The sequence below is a fragment of the Bactrocera tryoni genome, chromosome 5 (genome assembly GCF_016617805.1).
Source record: "Bactrocera tryoni isolate S06 chromosome 5, CSIRO_BtryS06_freeze2, whole genome shotgun sequence".
NCBI classification, from domain to species: Eukaryota; Metazoa; Arthropoda; class Insecta; order Diptera; family Tephritidae; genus Bactrocera; species Bactrocera tryoni.
The window spans coordinates 28,756,555-28,774,698 of record NC_052503.1 but is presented as its reverse complement, the minus strand read 5'-3'; the positions used below and the strand labels follow the sequence as shown (position 1 = coordinate 28,774,698).

The 18,144-nt window shown below is 39.8% G+C and overlaps 1 long non-coding RNA gene across 1 annotated transcript in view; it reads right to left on the bottom strand.

The window, feature by feature from the left end:
* Positions 1-5,664: 5,664 nt before the first annotated feature.
* The window catches only part of LOC120776664, a 193,176-nt gene continuing 180,696 nt past the window's right edge, over positions 5,665-18,144 (bottom strand). Inside the window, exon 4 of the long non-coding RNA XR_005705450.1 lies at positions 5,665-5,700. This is a non-coding gene — a long non-coding RNA (uncharacterized LOC120776664). The remainder of the gene's footprint in view (positions 5,701-18,144) is intronic.

The following is an 18,144-nucleotide window of genomic DNA, read 5'->3' as shown; positions in this document are numbered from 1 at the left end:
TACAAAACCAAACCGCAAAAGAGTTCTCGGACCGAATTTCCATCAGTGAATTTCTGCAAAATCATCCATTTTTAAAGCGGATGGTTACTGGTGTTGTCACTTACAACATAGTCATGTGAAAACTGTCGGGACTGATACGCGATGAGCCGCCGCAAATGGTGACCAAGCTAAGATTGACAATCTGAAAGGTTTTGCTATGTGTTTCAAGGGAAAGATAAGATATGACTAAAGTCTTCATTCAGACCTGTAGTATCAACATATGGACAGTCCGAGGACACAATCAGTAAGAAGCGAACAGCTTTGACCAGTAGCTGCGGGAGCTTGCTTGGAGCTTCTTATGCACTCATGTTGTAGTCTGGAGCTGTCACCATGTGATTACTATCTGCTACTGTCTATGATGAATGACTTTTATAGCTAAAAATTCGTCTCAAGGGCAGCTTGTGAAAATCGACTTTCACAGTCTTTGTTTTTCAATAAGAACGAGGGTTTTTTTGAGAGTGTTATTATGAGCTTAGCTTCAATATGGAAACGAGTTATAAAAAAACGCGCATATTTGACATAAGTTGGATCGTTTTAACTATGCTAAATAAAGCCTACAATTTTATAAAAAAAATTGTGGATTTTTTGTTTTGCTAGAACAAGTCTCAGGTTTTCAGTTAAGGGGAAGAGAATAACTTAGTATTGACGGTTTATAAGGTATTTAGCTTTATGTGGTGAGTATTTTGAGAAGCTGCTTGATGTATGGGGTGTCGTCTTAGAATTTAAAATTAGATAAAAGGGCGCAAACTGGGCTTCATACTAAGTAAGTATATGGCGGCAGCAAATACTTACTGTATATTGCTTAATATAATGAATTCAATTTACAAGTTATTATCCGAGCGCAGGTCGCTAATGAGTCGTTCAGGTCAGCTACATATCAATTTCCATTGGCAACTATGAGATCTGCTTACATTCTAAACTTTCAGCAAATTAACATTTCTAATAAATAAATCAATACTTAAATAGTTATGTACATACATATATTTATACAAATGTATATATGTTTGTACAGTTGTATGTACATGAAAATATAATAATAGCTGCTATTGTCCATGGACCGCGCATAGCATGGAGAAGCGCTCAGTCACAAGTAACAAAATATGTTTGTGTGTTTCCTCGTTGGTTTGTATATTAGCGCATATCAAAAGCAGCGTCGCACCGCGCCACCCGCCCAACGTGTGATTGTTGGAATTCGCATTAACAATCGACGCGCGACCACTTGTGACTGAAAATAGTAAACATTTATATGCAAATACCGAGTTCGTCTATTTTTAAACCTGGCACACAAATATTTAATAAAGAGAATGTCACGGCATACATTTACTACGAACCAACAGCGCTATGCATAACAAAAAACAAAAACAACAAAACTAGAAAAAATAAAACAAAAATAAGAAAACAAGTTGACTTCGGCTGCAGAGAAGCGGCAATACCATTCACGGGACCATATTAAGATATGTTATAAGTAGAATGAGAAGGTATAAAGAGAACTTTAGCTTGATTTTGTTCTATCTGTTTGTAGGGCTGCTATATGCTATATGGTCCCATCTGAACAGAGTTGACTTTGACAATGGTCTGTGCCGAATTTCTAAAGGATATATTGCCAAATAAAAAGTTTTCCATACAAGGACTCGATTTTGATAGATCAGATTGTATGGCAGCTATATGCTATATTGGTCCGATCTTAATAATTTCTGCGGAGATTATAAAGTGGCTTTGAGCAACAATTCATTCCGATTTCCATGAAGATATCAAGTCAAATAAAAAAGTTTTCCATACAAGGACTCGATTTTGATAGATCAGATTGTATGGCAGCTATGTGCTATATTGTTCCGCTCAAAACTATTTTTTCGGAGATTATAGCCCTGGCTTGGAGCATAATCTGTGCCGAATTCCGTGAAGATATCTGGTCAAATAAACTATTTTTCCATACAAGGACTTGATTTGGATCGATCAGTTTGTGAGGCATATACATATGTATGTATGTATGTACATATGTCCTATAGTGATCCGATATCAGCGGTTTCAAAAAATGAGCAGCGCCTTACAAAATTTCACATGAATATCTCAAAAACTAGTGACTAGTTTGCGCAAATATAGATGGACAGACAGACGGACATGACTAAATGACTCAAGCTAGTAATACTGATCTTAACACATGTAAGTATGTATTTACATGCATACATATGTATGTATGTATATGGTTCCTTTTTGGTGCTAGAAAACTTTATTGCAAACTTAATCTACCCTGTTGAGGGTATAAAAATATCAACAACAACAACAAACAACGTCACATTGTCATCGATATGCGCGTCACACACCTCCGATTAACCCGCCTTCGCCTGCATACGACAACGGCCGAGCTGCTGCCCATCCTCCACCACTCAACATTTCAGCAGCCAACAAGTCAACCGCCGTTTACAGCTCACCACCAGCTCACCAACTCACATGGCATTTTATTATTTAATAAGCGTTTATGGCGGTTAATAAAACGAAAGCAAAATTCGCCAAGTTTGCGCAAAAACAAAAGCGTAGAACGGCAATAAAATGTATGGAAAACGAAGAATGGCGGAAAAACCGCGCGTACTTGTGTGCGCGAAACTACAAAATCCCACTACATCCGGTTGCATGCTAAGTAGCAGTCGCTGTAGCGGCGCTGTGAGGTGGCGTGGCGTGCTGTGCCCTGTTGTTGTTGTTGTTGTCGAGCAACGGATATGCAGCTTAAATTGTTATTGTTTTTGTTGCTTTTGCAGCTCATTTTTTTGTTTGCTTGCACACTTCCACTTAGCGGTAGTGTAGCAGCCTGTAGACGTGTGGCGTGTATTTATGGCACAAATTGCTGCTGCAAGTGCGGCCGCATGTATGTGTGGCACGTAATATGGAGATAACAAATGCGGCACTCGTACAGATATTTACGACCCATTATATTATATACGAAAAATCCACAATTTCATATTAATTATGCAGCGCGGAACCCCGTAATTTCGGGTTTTAGCTTTCGGGATTAAACTATTTCTTTAGTTTATTTGATTTTTATAGTGATAATACACGAGCTGTTTGTCACACGTCTAAATCCCGAAAATATTTCGGGATCCCGGTAGTTTGTAATCCCGAAATTGCAAATACTTATTTTTTATATTTGTAATAATGTGACACTTCTATGTAAGTGTAACAAATGCTTATCCGAATCTTGTTAGAACGGATTTAAATTTTCGGGATTGCAAGTTTTTACAGTTATCACAATTTTTAGCACGAAATTGCACGTACCTTTAGTAACTCGCATAAATCCCGAACATATTTCGGGATCCCGAAACCGTTATATTCCAATCCCGAAATTGCAGAATCTCTATTTGTTGTTATATATATAAAATTGAATGTATCAGTGCAATAAAAATTTTAAAGAGAATTTCCAAAATTTGAGAGGGTTTTCGTAATTATTCAAAAATACTTGAAGCAGGAAACCAGATAACACCATGCATGACGCATGCAACTCTGTTTAGAGCGAATTGTGTGCTTAATACGAATTTTTGGCAGTTCGACATTCTCAATCCGCAAGTGGTGAGTCAGATGAAGGAGATGGGGTGGTTTGGTTACACTTTTCGCTGAAATAGGGTCTGTACAATAATCCCAGGTTTAGAACATGAAGACTTTGGTAATTATGAAGCTCTATTGATATGAGAAGGATATGTTTGTTCTAAATTTGGGGGTAAAGTTCTTTGAAAACGACAGCGTGATTAGCGCCAAGAATATCAGAGTCTTCTACGAAGTCTTTTAGCTAAGCTAAGATCCTCAAGAAGTATATTAGTGTAAGAATAACCCGAACCCTTAGTAAAAGGCATCTATAACAGTCGGATGGGTCCATAATTAAAAGTCTTAGCAGTGCTTCAGATTCGCGCCCGCACTGAGCTACAGATGATTGAAATGTAAACAAACTGTCGGCGTCCACATACTAGCTGATGAGGCGAAGGCAGGTAGGGCTTCTCATACCACGGTCGAACAGGTGATGACAAATTGCACGTGGCACCTGACACCTGGAAACCGGCTTGCAGCCAGAAGCTCAAAACCTAAAGCCCTGGCAATGTAAAGAAGCAAGGGTCTTCGACGTACCCGCCCAAGTATGGCATTCGTCAACTCCATTCACCGGCTCCCACTCCAAGCTACAAGTTTCGAACATTTCTTCTATATGCTTATTGTTATTGTTGTTTTGCTATTTGTGGTGATGTTGATGGTGCCATGCGTGGTTTGACTTAATAAAAATAAATTTAAAGCCAAGCCACGCAGCAACAAACACAGCACACAGCGACCGTGGCGGCACAGAAGCCGGGCCGGGGTGAGCACAAGAAAAAATGTGAAAAATAAAAATTCGAAAATGACTCACAGCCAGAAAATGTGAGCGGAATATTAATGCAACGCCAGCTTGCCTCTACTACAAACAACAACAGCAGCAACAAAGTATCGGCAAAAGAGACCAGCAGTGGCAGCTTACTGACACTATTCCAAGTAAGCTGCCGCAGCAACTTATCAACGACGTGGGAAGCGCGCACAAACGGGTGAGGTGGCGGGTGACACAACGCAGCAAAGTCAAACCACGCTAAGCTAGGATAAACCAATCTAAACCAAACCGCAGACAGAGTCACAAGCAAAGCAAGACGTACAAACATATGCGGACGTCAAGCTGCAAGCAGCCGAACCAAGCCATCGAACGCAACAACATTCCAAGCTAACGGGCGAGCTGAGAGCAAGCACGAAAGAGCGGCAACAAGCGACGCAACGTTGTACAAAACGACTAGGCGGCTGGAATGTCGGTGCTTTTTTGTTGTACGACCACAGCGTCACAACACGATCGGGGAAGCTGCGAAAGCCACGACGTGGCAGCTCTGCTTGTTCCGCAAATTTATATGTAAATAAGTTGAGAAGACGAATGTTAGTGGCTGCGCTTGGGCTCGTGGTGTGGTGGCAATGTAAATTTTGGGGTTTTCTTGTTATCGCCACAGTCGTCGTAGCGATGTGCTCAGTGGGGTTTTCCGCTCTGAGCGCTGCTGAAAACTACGCAGCGGCAGGCATCAGCTAGTTCGTGAAAAAAAATGCTTCATACGGCTGTGGCCTTAGATTTAGTGAGGCAGAACCAGTTCGATCCAGTGGTGTCTTCCGGTCCCAAATGCTGTCGGGCCACATACTCGGTTGGTGATAAGCTTACCCGCATTCCTAAACGTATGTAATTAGTCGTAATTGTGGCACAGCATGTAAAATTTTGTGGGTTTGGGTGCGCAGCCGAAAGATGACTTGATAAGGTTCAAGCATAATATTTGTGAATTATCAGCAAAACTTGGGTTTTCTATACAAGAAACAACCGTACAAAATGCTAAAATTGTTGGTTAAGAATTACATATTTTATGGAGAGACCTTCTAGTTTAAAGATTATAAATTATATGTGGTTTTCCAGAAATAAATTATTCACAACTAATCCGAAATTGAAACGCCTACATTTGAAGTTAACGAATGAGCGGATCGAGATTTTCTTTCAGGAAAGTAGATAGTTTTGAAAATATAAACTTGTTTGTCGAACTCGGAAATTCCGGTTTAAAAGCCATCCAAGTATGAGAAATAATAGTAAAACGAGTCTACTTACGTTTTTATCACCATTGAAACGACTTTGGAGCACTGGAAAGAAAAACAAGAAAAATAAGTACTTAATAATTTTGTAATTAAAAAACTTTCAGCTTTTTAAGAGAAAACATACAAAAAATCTCATGGACGGAATTCCCATCTGCTAATCGCTGCGGAATTGCAAAAACATCGATCCATTTGTGAGGCAGATGGTTACTGATGATGATGAAAAGTGGGTCACATACGAGTTGTCAGTTGCGACAACGTCATGCGAGAACGGTCTTGGTCGACCCGCGTGAGCCAGCTCAAACGGTGACCAATCAGTTTTTGAAGGACAATAATGTTTTGTTATGTGTATGTAGGGATGAGCAAGGAATCATCTACTATGATTTAAACTATTAAATAGGACTTGTGCTGCAATCGATTGGGCGGTCTGAAGAAAGTAATCGGCCCAGAAGCAGACAGCTTTGGATAATAGAAGCATAATCGTGTTCCATCAAAACACTGCTAGGCTACACACATCGATTGTGACTCCCCAGAAGCTTGGGGAGCTTGTTGCTTGTTCTTGTAAGTATATGCATCTTCATACCTCAAATGCCAAGGGATTACTGACTGTTTCAGTCCTAAACTTGTAAAATTCAACTGTTCCAGTGGCAATAAGTATGGGATTCCTATAATTTTGGTATTATGAAATTAATATTAATTTTGGCTTAAACCGATTCATTCTAACTATGCATGCTAAATAAAATCTTCAATTTAATGAAAAAAAGTATATTTGTATTACTAAATCTTTATGATACAGAGCCCGAATAGTTTTGGGAATGGTTGTCGGGGTATATTCCTTGAATTTACGACATTCAGCTCTGGTTGCGAAAAACTTAGCTCTTCTGGCGTGGGGCCTGGGTTGAACCTTTTTTTATAGTACGGGGAAGCCTAAAAAACCGAAGTGCGGAATTTTAATTGGGTTACACCTAACATACTCATGTCTCTCTCACGGAACCACCGGATTGTGTATTATTAATTGGGAGAGAAAAAGACATTTGAATCTTTTCTATTTTGCGGACTGACTGACTCCTAAACTATTGCAAGTTTCTTAGTTTTGTCATGATTAGAGCTCACGCTTCACTAACAGATTTCTATTTATCAGAGGACTGACTCATATGTATGTATATATGTATCTGTTGTAAAAATGTCCAGCGTTACACTACGGTCGAGTGTTGATTTTACTTTTTTATTATCTTTAAAAAAATGAGGGCACTGAAAAAATACATCTTCAGAGTCTTCTATGTACTACAGTCATGATTAATTTGGAACAGATACTATCCATGCCCACTCAGTATTTATAGTATATATATATTTTCCCGTAGTTCCTAGGTGGAACATAGGGCCTCTAAGGGGTGGCCCATTCTGCTAATACCAAAAATGGGCAAATGGGGTTGGTTGTGCGAATATATAGCCTATCCCTCTCAAATGTCAACCTCACCTTCGCGCGGTATCCTCTGTTCATTACGAACGAGGTTCTTACGACTGAGTAAAGGCGGTATAACCTTAGCACCTGCGAAGAGGAAATTCCTACGCCATTGCCTGCCTAGAGGCGAAACCGGCAGCCCCGAAACTAGGCTCGAATGCAGAAGGCTAATCACCTACTCATCTTAAACCCTCTGATTACCGAAACCGAAGTAAACAAAGTTAAGATTAAGTACTCAGTATTTGGCTAAGTGGAAATACAGGTCCCCATGTTGTCTGCCTATCCAGGAATGAATGTCTCGGATCAGTACGTCGATCCACCGTCCTTTGGCTGCTGCCACATTGTAAGGCTCTCGGTTTCCTCTGCTTTTTCCGCCTTATAGACGCCTCTGATAGCTGGTATAGTCACGCGAATCTGTCCCTCTGGATGCCAATAGGCGGCATGTTGTCTAGTATTTCAGCAGTATCGCTTAATATCGTTCGGAAAGCGCTTATTAATCGGATTGCAGAAAGCTTATACACTGCTTTTATGGTCTTGCTTATGATTTTATGACTACCGCATATATCCTTATTGGAGCTGCATACAATAACGCGGAACTCATTGATTTTGCTATTAAAAATCGCCGGATCCAATGCACGCAGCCTCTATGCCTCTATTGGCCATTATTCTCGATATTATTATATTAGTATATTTGTTTGCCTTGCCGCAAGTATACTCCAAGTGTTCCTAAAACTTTAACTTGGAGTCCAACATTACTCCCAAGTACTTCTACTGCGGCTGTGAAGTAATCTTGCACCCAAAATCATATTCTGACCTATAATTGAATCTTAATTGACACTAGAATATGCCCACGTAATCTGCTGCTTTGAAGCACATCCGTTGATTCTGATGAATTACAAAATCTGACATCAAAAGTGCTCGAGTTGGCAATACTGAGTACTTTTATGGTTCAAATTCACACCTGTACGACCTTGACGGTTATGCTAAGTATGCAGTTGGTATGGCAGCTATAGGCTATGGGGCTCGATATGGTCCGTTTCGACAACGGAGCAGCGTTTTTGGTGAAAACATGACGGTTGCGAAATTTTAGAACGTTATCTCAAAAACTGAGGGACTAGTTCGCATACATAGTAAGGACGCACATGGCTAAATAGACTTAGCTCGTCACCCTGATTAATACCGATAATATACTTTGTAGGATCACTGATATTTCTTTTTTGGGATTACAAAACCACGCAAAACAAAACCAAATTCAAATTCCGCTAATCCATCTGCGTTGCGAAGGTGCATTTCGCAAACGAAAAAAGACTGCGTAAAGAGAGAGTTGAGAGTAAAACTTGATTGCAGCGATTTGTTGACGCTTTCAAATTCGAGAGAAACTTCCGCATATTTTGTGGCCACAATGGCTCAAAATTTAATATTAATTAACGACTTGAATGCAAGTTAATTTTCGCAAACGTAAATACACGCACACATACACAGATGCACACACACACGCGCATATGACTGTGTATGAGTAATTTTTATTTAGGAGCACATGTGCGTGTGTTTGTACTGTAGCGGATGGCATCGCTGAAAACAGCAACACAAAATAAAACATTGCAACAACAATAACAATAGCAACAACAATAACAACAAAACAACAGCGGCAATGTAGCAAAACAACAGCTGACGTAAGTGTTGTTGAATTGTTCAAAACAGTAATTAAACAAAAAGCAAAAACAAATGGAACGCAACAAAAGCAAAAAAACCGAAAAAACCGTCATTTTCGTAGTTATGCGGTTATTCGTCAAGTTGTTGTTTTGCATTTGACGCATTGTTGGGATTTTTTCCTTTTGCCATTATTGTTGTGATTTTTAAGTGCGCACAAAGTACATCCGCCGCTCACGTATCTTCGTACACATACACACACATGTGCAATGCAACCATGTGTTTTACTGTGATCGATTCTAGGAAATTTCCCCGTTTCGCTGAACATAAATGTCAAATCATTATCTAAATTATTGACATTGCGATGCAGCAACAATATAAAGTTGGCGCCACAGCAAATTGCAAATTTTGCACTTAACAGTGAACCACCGATGGGGTGAACTACGCGGTTTTCGAACTCACAATCCGACCTTTCATTTCATTGAAGAAATTACATGGGATTCATGGCTTCCAAATAATATGTTTTTTTAACTTATTTAGCTCTATAATATCTCTACAATCTTCCTTTTCTTCTTTATTAACGTAGATATTGCTTACGCGGTTATAGCCGAGTTTACAATAGCGGGTCAGTGCTTTCTCCTTTTCACTATTTGGCACCCATTGGAGCCAGGTCCTTGGTACGGAGTGGAGGTCTTGCTCTTTCTCTACTTCTCCCGACAAGAACTGCGTCGACTACTCTTACAGCTGGAATCTTTTCATCCATTCGGACGACATTATATAGGCAGCTTAGACGCTGTCTCGTAATTCGCTGAAATATGTCAATGTCACCTTATATTCCGTACAGCTTACCATTCCATCGACTGCGGTATTCGTTGCTACCAATGCGCAAAGGTCCATAACGCCGACTCATCAGATGTTTTCATCGTTTATGCCTCTGTCATATAGCAGGACGGGGATGATGAGTGACTTGTAGAATTTGGTGGAGAAAAGACTTTACTTCTCAATGGCCAACTCAGGCTGAAATAGCAATTGTTGGCAAGAGTTATTCTGCGTTGGATTTCGAGGCTGACATTGCTGTTGCTGTTAATACTGGTTCCAAGAAGACGAAATAATCTACGACTTTGACTATCAACAGTGACGTGGGAACCAAGTCGCGAGTGCGACGACTGTTTGTTTGATGACAGGAGATACTTATAATATATCGTCTTGCCTCGTCCACTACTAGACCCATTTGCTTAGGTTTCCTATCCATTCTAGAGAAAGCAGAACTGCGTGAACTTCTACACATTACTCCATCCTCTGGAGTCTGCTAATACAACCACATAAAACTTTAGTTCCTCCCATGTTAGATGATGCTGACATTGTCCTAAGCCCTTGGACCTGTTTCCAAAGGTGAATACGTTCGTAATCTAAAAATTGAAGTTCACTTTTAAAATTTCAAGCTCAGCCAAAAATTTAATTAATCCTGTGTATAAGATCGGATCTCAGAATGCCATCATCACAATTCAATATTTTCGATTTGGGGAAGAGAGAGCAGATTCGCCTATTAAAAACTCGTTGAAAAGCGGAAAAAGTCTCAGGTAGCTGCTGAGGACAGCAGTTTCATCATTTTCTTTTTCTGTTTTTAGAAACGCTGTCCACAAGTTGTACAGAATAATCTGGTTTCCGAAGCATCGGTTGTTATACACCTAACCAGTATAAAATAATACACCTAACCAGTATCGAATAAGAATGAGTTTCCAGATACCGCTGTGAACAGAACTCCCCTGCATGATTATAGTGGAAACAATGGGAACTATAAGGCATACAAGCGCAGATGGAAAGGTACAGTCTTCTCCTTATTACTGGAGCGCACCTTTGGTTCATAAAGGCAGAAGTTTGTCAAGTTATAATGGTACTATCTTCGCAACTCCGGTAAGATAGAGAGAAATCATCTCAGCGCTTTTTCCTTTCTTTTATCGTTAACACCAATATCAATTCATTCTTCCAGCGGAAGTTCTTCCGGTTTCTATAACTACAAAAATACAATTTTGCTTTTAATTTTCAGCCTCCAAAGTGCACATTTTGCCTCATCTGACGCGCTTATGACTTCACTCAAGCAATGAATGAATTCTAAGAACTGTAAATAATCAGTTTCCACACCGCACATACATACATACATATGTACACATGTATGTATCTATGTCGTTTATATTTAGAACTTCTGAAAGCAAATTTCTCCTGCTCCAAAGAAACCGCAAAACACCAAACTCATCGAACTAATAACTTTAGTGTGTTCACTAAAAAATGCGCCAAAGCACAATTGATTATTGGCACGTGTCAGCTGGTACACCCCCGCAGATACCAAATACCAGACCGGAGGTCCCCGAAGTTTGTGTGTTTGTAAAAGTGGAGCAACAATGATGCAATGCCATGCCGTGCTTGTCATTGATAAATTCAAGAATGGTGGGTAAACTGATACGGAGCGGGAAGTACGTATGTATGTACATAAATATATACATAACGGTACATATGTAGCAGTACAAAGTACACCAGAGTCGAGTAAATTCGGAGAATTAAAAACCAATTAGCAATAACGTTCGACAAACTGATAAGAATTGTGCTTTTTTGACATTTTTGAATATCCATGCAATTTCTATTTTTATGTATACCCTGAGTAGGGCATATTAATTTTACGACGACGTTTGTACCACGCATTAAGTAAAGTTCAAGACCGTAAATATGTAGATACATACATATGTACATATGTATATAATGATCGGCGTGATCGTTTTAATCCTCTCCGCTTCTACAAGTATATATGTATTTGAACTAGTTCCTCAGTTTTTGAGGTTAGGTTAGGTTAGATGGTTGTGTATATTATGTTCAGTCCTTTATGAAACTAGACTGAAGCCTGATCCTATCATAAATCTATCATTCAACTGCATGTCATGTCATGGTCATATAAGATAGAAGGTGCTTCCGCCTTGATCTGGCTGAACTTTCGAGGAGGAGGTGTTGAGACGATTCTATCTCATCTTCTTCCAAACAGCTGATGTACATAAGTAAGTCCTTTAATTTTACCGCATGAATTCCTATCGAACAGTGTCCAGTTAGAACTCCTACAACCGGTACAATGTAGACCTTGCTGAGAGCGAAGAGCTCACTATACCTCTTCCGCTTGACCATGGACCCGAAGGACCTAGCGACTACGCAGCTGCTGGTAGTTGACCAACGCTTGCTGCGCTGGTCTGAGCCCCAAAAGTCCAATAATAAACCACAAGAAGCCAGCGGAGCTCCTACCCGTTCCAATTTCTCAAGCCAGTTTTTGAGATATCGAGTGAATTTTTTTGAGGCGAAAATGGTTATAGTCGAAGTAATTCGCCGTTCACGGTTGCCAAACAAGGATTGTCTGAAGCTTTTGTGTTACTTTTGATGGGAAGAAGGCACATAATCCTCTATGGAGATTTCCTTCAATAAATGGGGCACAATTCTCTCTCAAGGACCGCATCAAGTACCTTGGGATAGTCTTGGACCGCAAACTGTTGTGGAAGCACAACGTGGAAGAAATAGTGAGGAAAGGCAGCAATGCTTTATATGCGCGTAAGCAGATGTTCCGCACAACCTGGGGGCTCTCTTCGCCTCTCAAGCACTGGTGCTACACAGCTATTGTTAGACCAATTCTGCTCAAAGCTGTAGTGGTATGGTGGACAGGCATATGGGAATTCTTCTACCGGAAGCCTATGGAAAAGGTTTAGAGGCTCGCTGCGCTATGCATAACGGGAGCTTTAAGAACAACTCTGACGTCGGTTCTTGAACTGGTACTAAACCTTGAACTGCTACTAAACCAAAATTGGCGGGACGAGTACTGGTGGCAGAAGAATTTACATACATAACCTTCGGGCATAGCTGACGGTTGGGCAAACACCGACTACATGATCTCACTTTTCAACTGGAAAAGAAGGTTCAAAGTAAGCATGGAAAAAGATGGCTGGAGTAAAGGCATGTTAGCTACACTCTAAACATTTATATGGATGGCTCGAAAATGGACGATGGAGTTGTTGGAATATACTGTCCACAGTTAGGCATAAGACAACCTTTTAAGTTGCCAGACCACTGCAATTTATTTCAAGCTGAGGTCTTTGCCATTGCGAAAGCCGCCTCTAGCTAGGTAGCCTCTAGTGCACCTGCAGGCAATTCCAGAATCAACATTCACGTAGGCAACCAAGCAGCAATCAAGGTAGTAACCTCGTATCACATATCGACCAGAAGTGTTTTGGGAAACAAGGCATCAGTAGAAAGTGTTGCCAGAAGTAAACAACTTCACTTCTACTGGGTGCAAGGTCATAAAGGCATCGAGGCCAGTGAAATAGTGGACTAGATTGCCAAGAGTTGTGTACGGCTAACATCCGAAAACGTGATCAACATTGGAAAACCCATGTATTGTCTATACCACGATCTCGACAGAAGCATGATAAAGAAAATCAAAACCCGATGGAATGAGCTACCTGAATGCAAAACTGCAAAAGTCGGTACTACCAGGGAAACAATGGAGCATCTCTTATGCACCTGTCCCGCATTGACAAGACTACGCTGTAAGCATTTGGGGTTCCCACAGTATGACACACTGGAGGAGGTATCGACATTGAGGCCGCAGGGTCTGTGTCCAAAACGATGACTACTCCTCTTGTATTTAGCAAGTGAGCTCCATCTGGTATCGCAAAGGACCATATATACACCAGGTTTGCGTGGCTTATTGGTCTAACAGATTAACTTAACCTAGCCAAACCTTTGGTGGGAGCTGTGCTGTGGGCTGTTTCCATACGACATAATTATTTCCTGTACTGACAACAAATAAATCGTCCGAAAGAAGAACTCACCCAGCAGCGGTCAACTTTGACTAATGATATGAGTTCTGTTCCACCGGAACAACGACAGAACACACAAATCGATGGTGGCTCGCTAGAAGTTGCTACAACGCTGTGGGGAGTGTCTTTTGCTTTAGAAATTAATGCTGTTTTCTTATGCAACGAAATTTAAAGGCCAATCGTGCCGAAATCCCAAGATAGTTTACCTCTTTGATTCGAGGAAATTTCTTACAAGAAGCCCCCCACTGAACTTCGTACTTGTTAATTATTACATAATTTTCCGAAATCAGCTTTCAGATTTTTAGATACCGACAAGCATATAGAATTGTCTACACAAACTATTACCAAAGGTCTACTTCAATTTACAGATATTCACATAATAAAATTAAACCCAGATATCATTAAATATGTTTGCAGTATAAACATTCATTAAGGTATGAATATACATACATACATGCATATGTACAAGTGTGTATATAACATATTTGAAAAACGTGTCAAGCTGCTTAGCGTTTGCATTGAGTCGTTGAATGCTTGAGTCACGCGAATTATTTATTAAGCGTCGTGTTGAGCGCTTAAGCCGCGTAAAATGTCTCGTGATCAGGTGGGTTTAATGATTGTGCAATTGACGGCATGACCGAACGTTTTTTTTTTATTTACTATTTTATTGCTATTTTTAGTAGGCACTTCGCATATTGTCATATGACAATATTTGTGACGATTTTGTGCCTGTGTATGTAGCTGAATGGCTATGTGAGGGTTATATGCCTCTCTATTGAAGTTCACTTTAGCTTCCAGCTAAGTAAATATTATTGATAATGCAAATATAATTTCACCTTAGCTCAGTTCAATAAATTGTTTTTGTAACCATTTGAGACGAGAGAATTTGACACACGCCCACTTTTGATTGAAAGCTACTGCGATTATGATTTGAGAGTCACTCGAGTGGACAGTAAATCTCGCGTGTTTCATACATTTACTTCTCTTTATCTTAGTTAGATTACGCAGTAAGCTCTGGACTCCAACAAAGAGTTTAAAAAAGCTTACGCACTCCATTGATATATAAATTTTGAACGGATATTTTACTTATATTTTAATCAGCAATACAACTCTGCATATCGTTACTTAATTCACTCTCTAATTGGCTGCACTTTCGCAGACTTTATTGTAACTCCTCTCTATGCAAACAACTTTCAATGAGCCAAGATCAAAAAGACTGCTTAATTTCCTAACCTTATTCAAATTAGCTTCCTCTCTTCGTTCTCACCTTCCGAGTTGACAATGCCTGACCAGATAAAAAATCCGGTTCCGTTTCGGTTACATAGACCCGACTTTCGTGGGCTGTCCGAACTTTTTAATTGGCTTATTCCATTATCAAGGCATTCAGTTTCCCCTTATATGTTGTGCAAAAACAAGTTTAGTTGATTTACCTTATTTTTTTTTGATGGGCTAAGCTTTTATCTAGGTAAGATCAGGTTAGGAGCGCAGTCCTAAGAGGGATCTCACTTTAAAGCTTAGAACGGCGGTGCGTTGTGTTTCTAAAAACGGTTATATAATAGATCACTAGACCCTTACGAATCGACAAATCGCTTTGAGTCTATCACAAAGTTGTTGAGTCAGCTAATGCCAGTTTTGGCTGAGTATTCCGACTCGCGGTAGGTAAGATTGCCGGGATGTTTCATGTTTCAACTGCGGGACAATGGAGAAGCAAGTGCCTGGATGCTTCCACCTCACTCTTTCCCATACCACTTTGACAACTTGCGTTCGTCAAAATGTTTAGTCCTATGGCATGAATATCTACCGGACAATGTCCAATTAGAAGCCTTACTATTGGGGCAAGATGAACTTCGCTGAGGACAATTAGTTCCGACGATTTCCTAAGCCAAAAGAATATTGCAATCGCATAGAAGCGGGTGGTCGCGACCAGCGGCCTCTAAACGCATGCGAGGGTTATTGGTACAGGGATTGAACGCAAGGTGCCGATGGAAAACCAACACAGTCCCATTCCAATGTGAGCGGGGAAAGGCTCAGTTTCCCTTCTCTCCAGCGACTCTTCCCCATCCATATATCTTTCGGTATGTGAGTAGAGAAAAAGCTGTCACAAGTAGCCTCTGCGACGTAGCTTTTATCTAACTTCACATAAATATTTCTTCTTTCTTTCTCACAGTCCAAAAAAAACGGGTTTTTCTCAATATCGTAAGTAAAATTCTCTATGCTGCTGACAAAAGTCAGTACTTGAATGCGAAGTATATGAGAAGACAAAAAAGTCGAAACATGGAATGAAAACTTGGATTTAAGGGAACCGTTTTCCTTCCCTCATATTTCCTCTATTTAGGAATAAGTTAGGTTCAATGGCTGATCCCGAAGAACAAAAAGCACTTAGATAGAAATTGATAAGTACATAATTTGAGACCAGAAAAGTACTGAACTTAGATCTCATGTTTGTATGTACATATGTGTGATATTCAAGGTAGATCGTCGGGGATCCCACTCAAGTGCGAATTGTTCTGCTTTTTCTTTTTCCACGCAACTTATGTAATGAACGGTTAAAACCCATAACTAAAGAAAGACAAACCTTGCTGCGAACCAGGAGTTAACTAAAGCTATTGGGATTTATCTTCTGGACTTCGGATTTCACAATCGAAATGACTTCTATGAAGAACATTGACAATAATCTGCTCTGAGGTTACATTTTAGGTGTAATGAGTTCCTAAAGTAAGACTAATCGAGGTAAGAAAGATTTAAGCCAGAAATCAGCTCCGTGTCTAGCACTAATAAGATCTTAAGTCCGAGGAAGCTTTGTATATATCGAGGTAAGAAAGATTTAATCTAGATCCTAGCTCCTTGTCCAGCCCTAATAAGATCTGAAGTCTGAGGAAGCCTTACGTACTTCAAGGTAAGAAAGATCTAAGCCAGATCCCAGCTCCTTGTCCAGCACTAATAAGATCTGAAGTCCGAGGTAGCATTATGTACCATGTAGTTCGAGGTAGTAAAGATCTAAGCCAGATCCCAGCTCCGTATCTAGCACTAATAAGATCTCAAGTCCAAGCAAGTCTTGTGTAGTTGAGGTAGGAAAGATCTAAGCCAGATCCCAGTTCCATGTCTAGCACTAATAATATCTCAAGTCCAAGCAAGCTATGTGTAGTCGAGGTAGGAAAGATCTAAGCCAGATCCCAGTTCAATGTACAGCACTAATAAGTTCTTAAGTCCGAGGAAGCTTTATGTAAATCGAGGTAAGAAAGATTTAATCCAGATCTTAGCTCCTTGTCCAGCACTAGTAAGATGTCAAGTCCGAAGAACCTTTATGTAGTTCGAGGTAGGAAAGATCTAAGACAGAAAACTACATTAAAAGCTCTGGAAAAGCTTGACATCAATTGCCTACTTTCAAGCGCCATTACCCGCCAAGATTGGACCTAATTACTCGAAACGGAATTTTTTAACCTTAGCAATATCAACTTGGCGTTATGCTTCAAAATTAGAAAATTACAACAACAACCTTTCTCACTATATGAATACTAAATGCATTTTTGCAAAAACTTGTTTGAAATAAAAAATCCTAAAAATATTTTGTTTACTGTTCTCATGCCAGAAATGCATATCTGACAACAAAAAAGTTTCACTTTAAAAACACGCTTCCTCCAGCAGCTTCTTCAATTAGCCATTTTCAATTCCGCGAATAAGTAATTAAATACAAACAAACACACATACACACGCATACATATGTATTTAATGCGAATTTTGTGACTCAGTAGTGTTTTTGCTGTTGTTGCTTTTTTAGTTTGCAAAAAAAATTATAAACAAATTACGCCCACACTGGCGCTTTTCTCGACCGCAAACTGTGCAAAATGGCAAAAGCAAACACACACATACACTCTCCTACATACATGCAGATACATACATACACACTCATGCATGGCCACGCACGAGCAGCGAAAAACCGGCAAAAGAATTTAAAAAATTCTCACAATTTAGTGTGCGAATTAATGCGCATGTTGCATGCCACACAAAGTGTGCACAGCTGTGTAGCATTGCTGGGCGGATGATGAATGTTCGCATTATTCGCATATTTGCAATGCTCGTAATCACCGCAAAAGCCGTTTCACATGCCACACTCATACAGCTGCACATATGTATGCCACATGCTAACTTACATACATACATATGTACAGAAGCATATGTACCTGATGGTATGTTTGTATATAATATACATATACAAAAATATAATTTTCATTAGTTTATGTGTGTGTGTGTGTGTTTTTCAATCATCAGAACGACTGCGCTGACATTGACCCCGAACAATTAAGGAAAATTATACACAACAAACACACACACACTCACACATAAATTGAAGTTTTGCCTTAACCTGTCGATATTTTGCGGATTAAACTTTGAAGTCCGGTTATTTGCTTTAAATAGCTTATTAAATATATGTATATTATAGTGTGTATATAGGCAACATTTTCTATATACATTTGGCTTGCAACTTTATCATAAATTCTGTGCGGTAAACTAAAATTTCCTACAGGGTGTCAC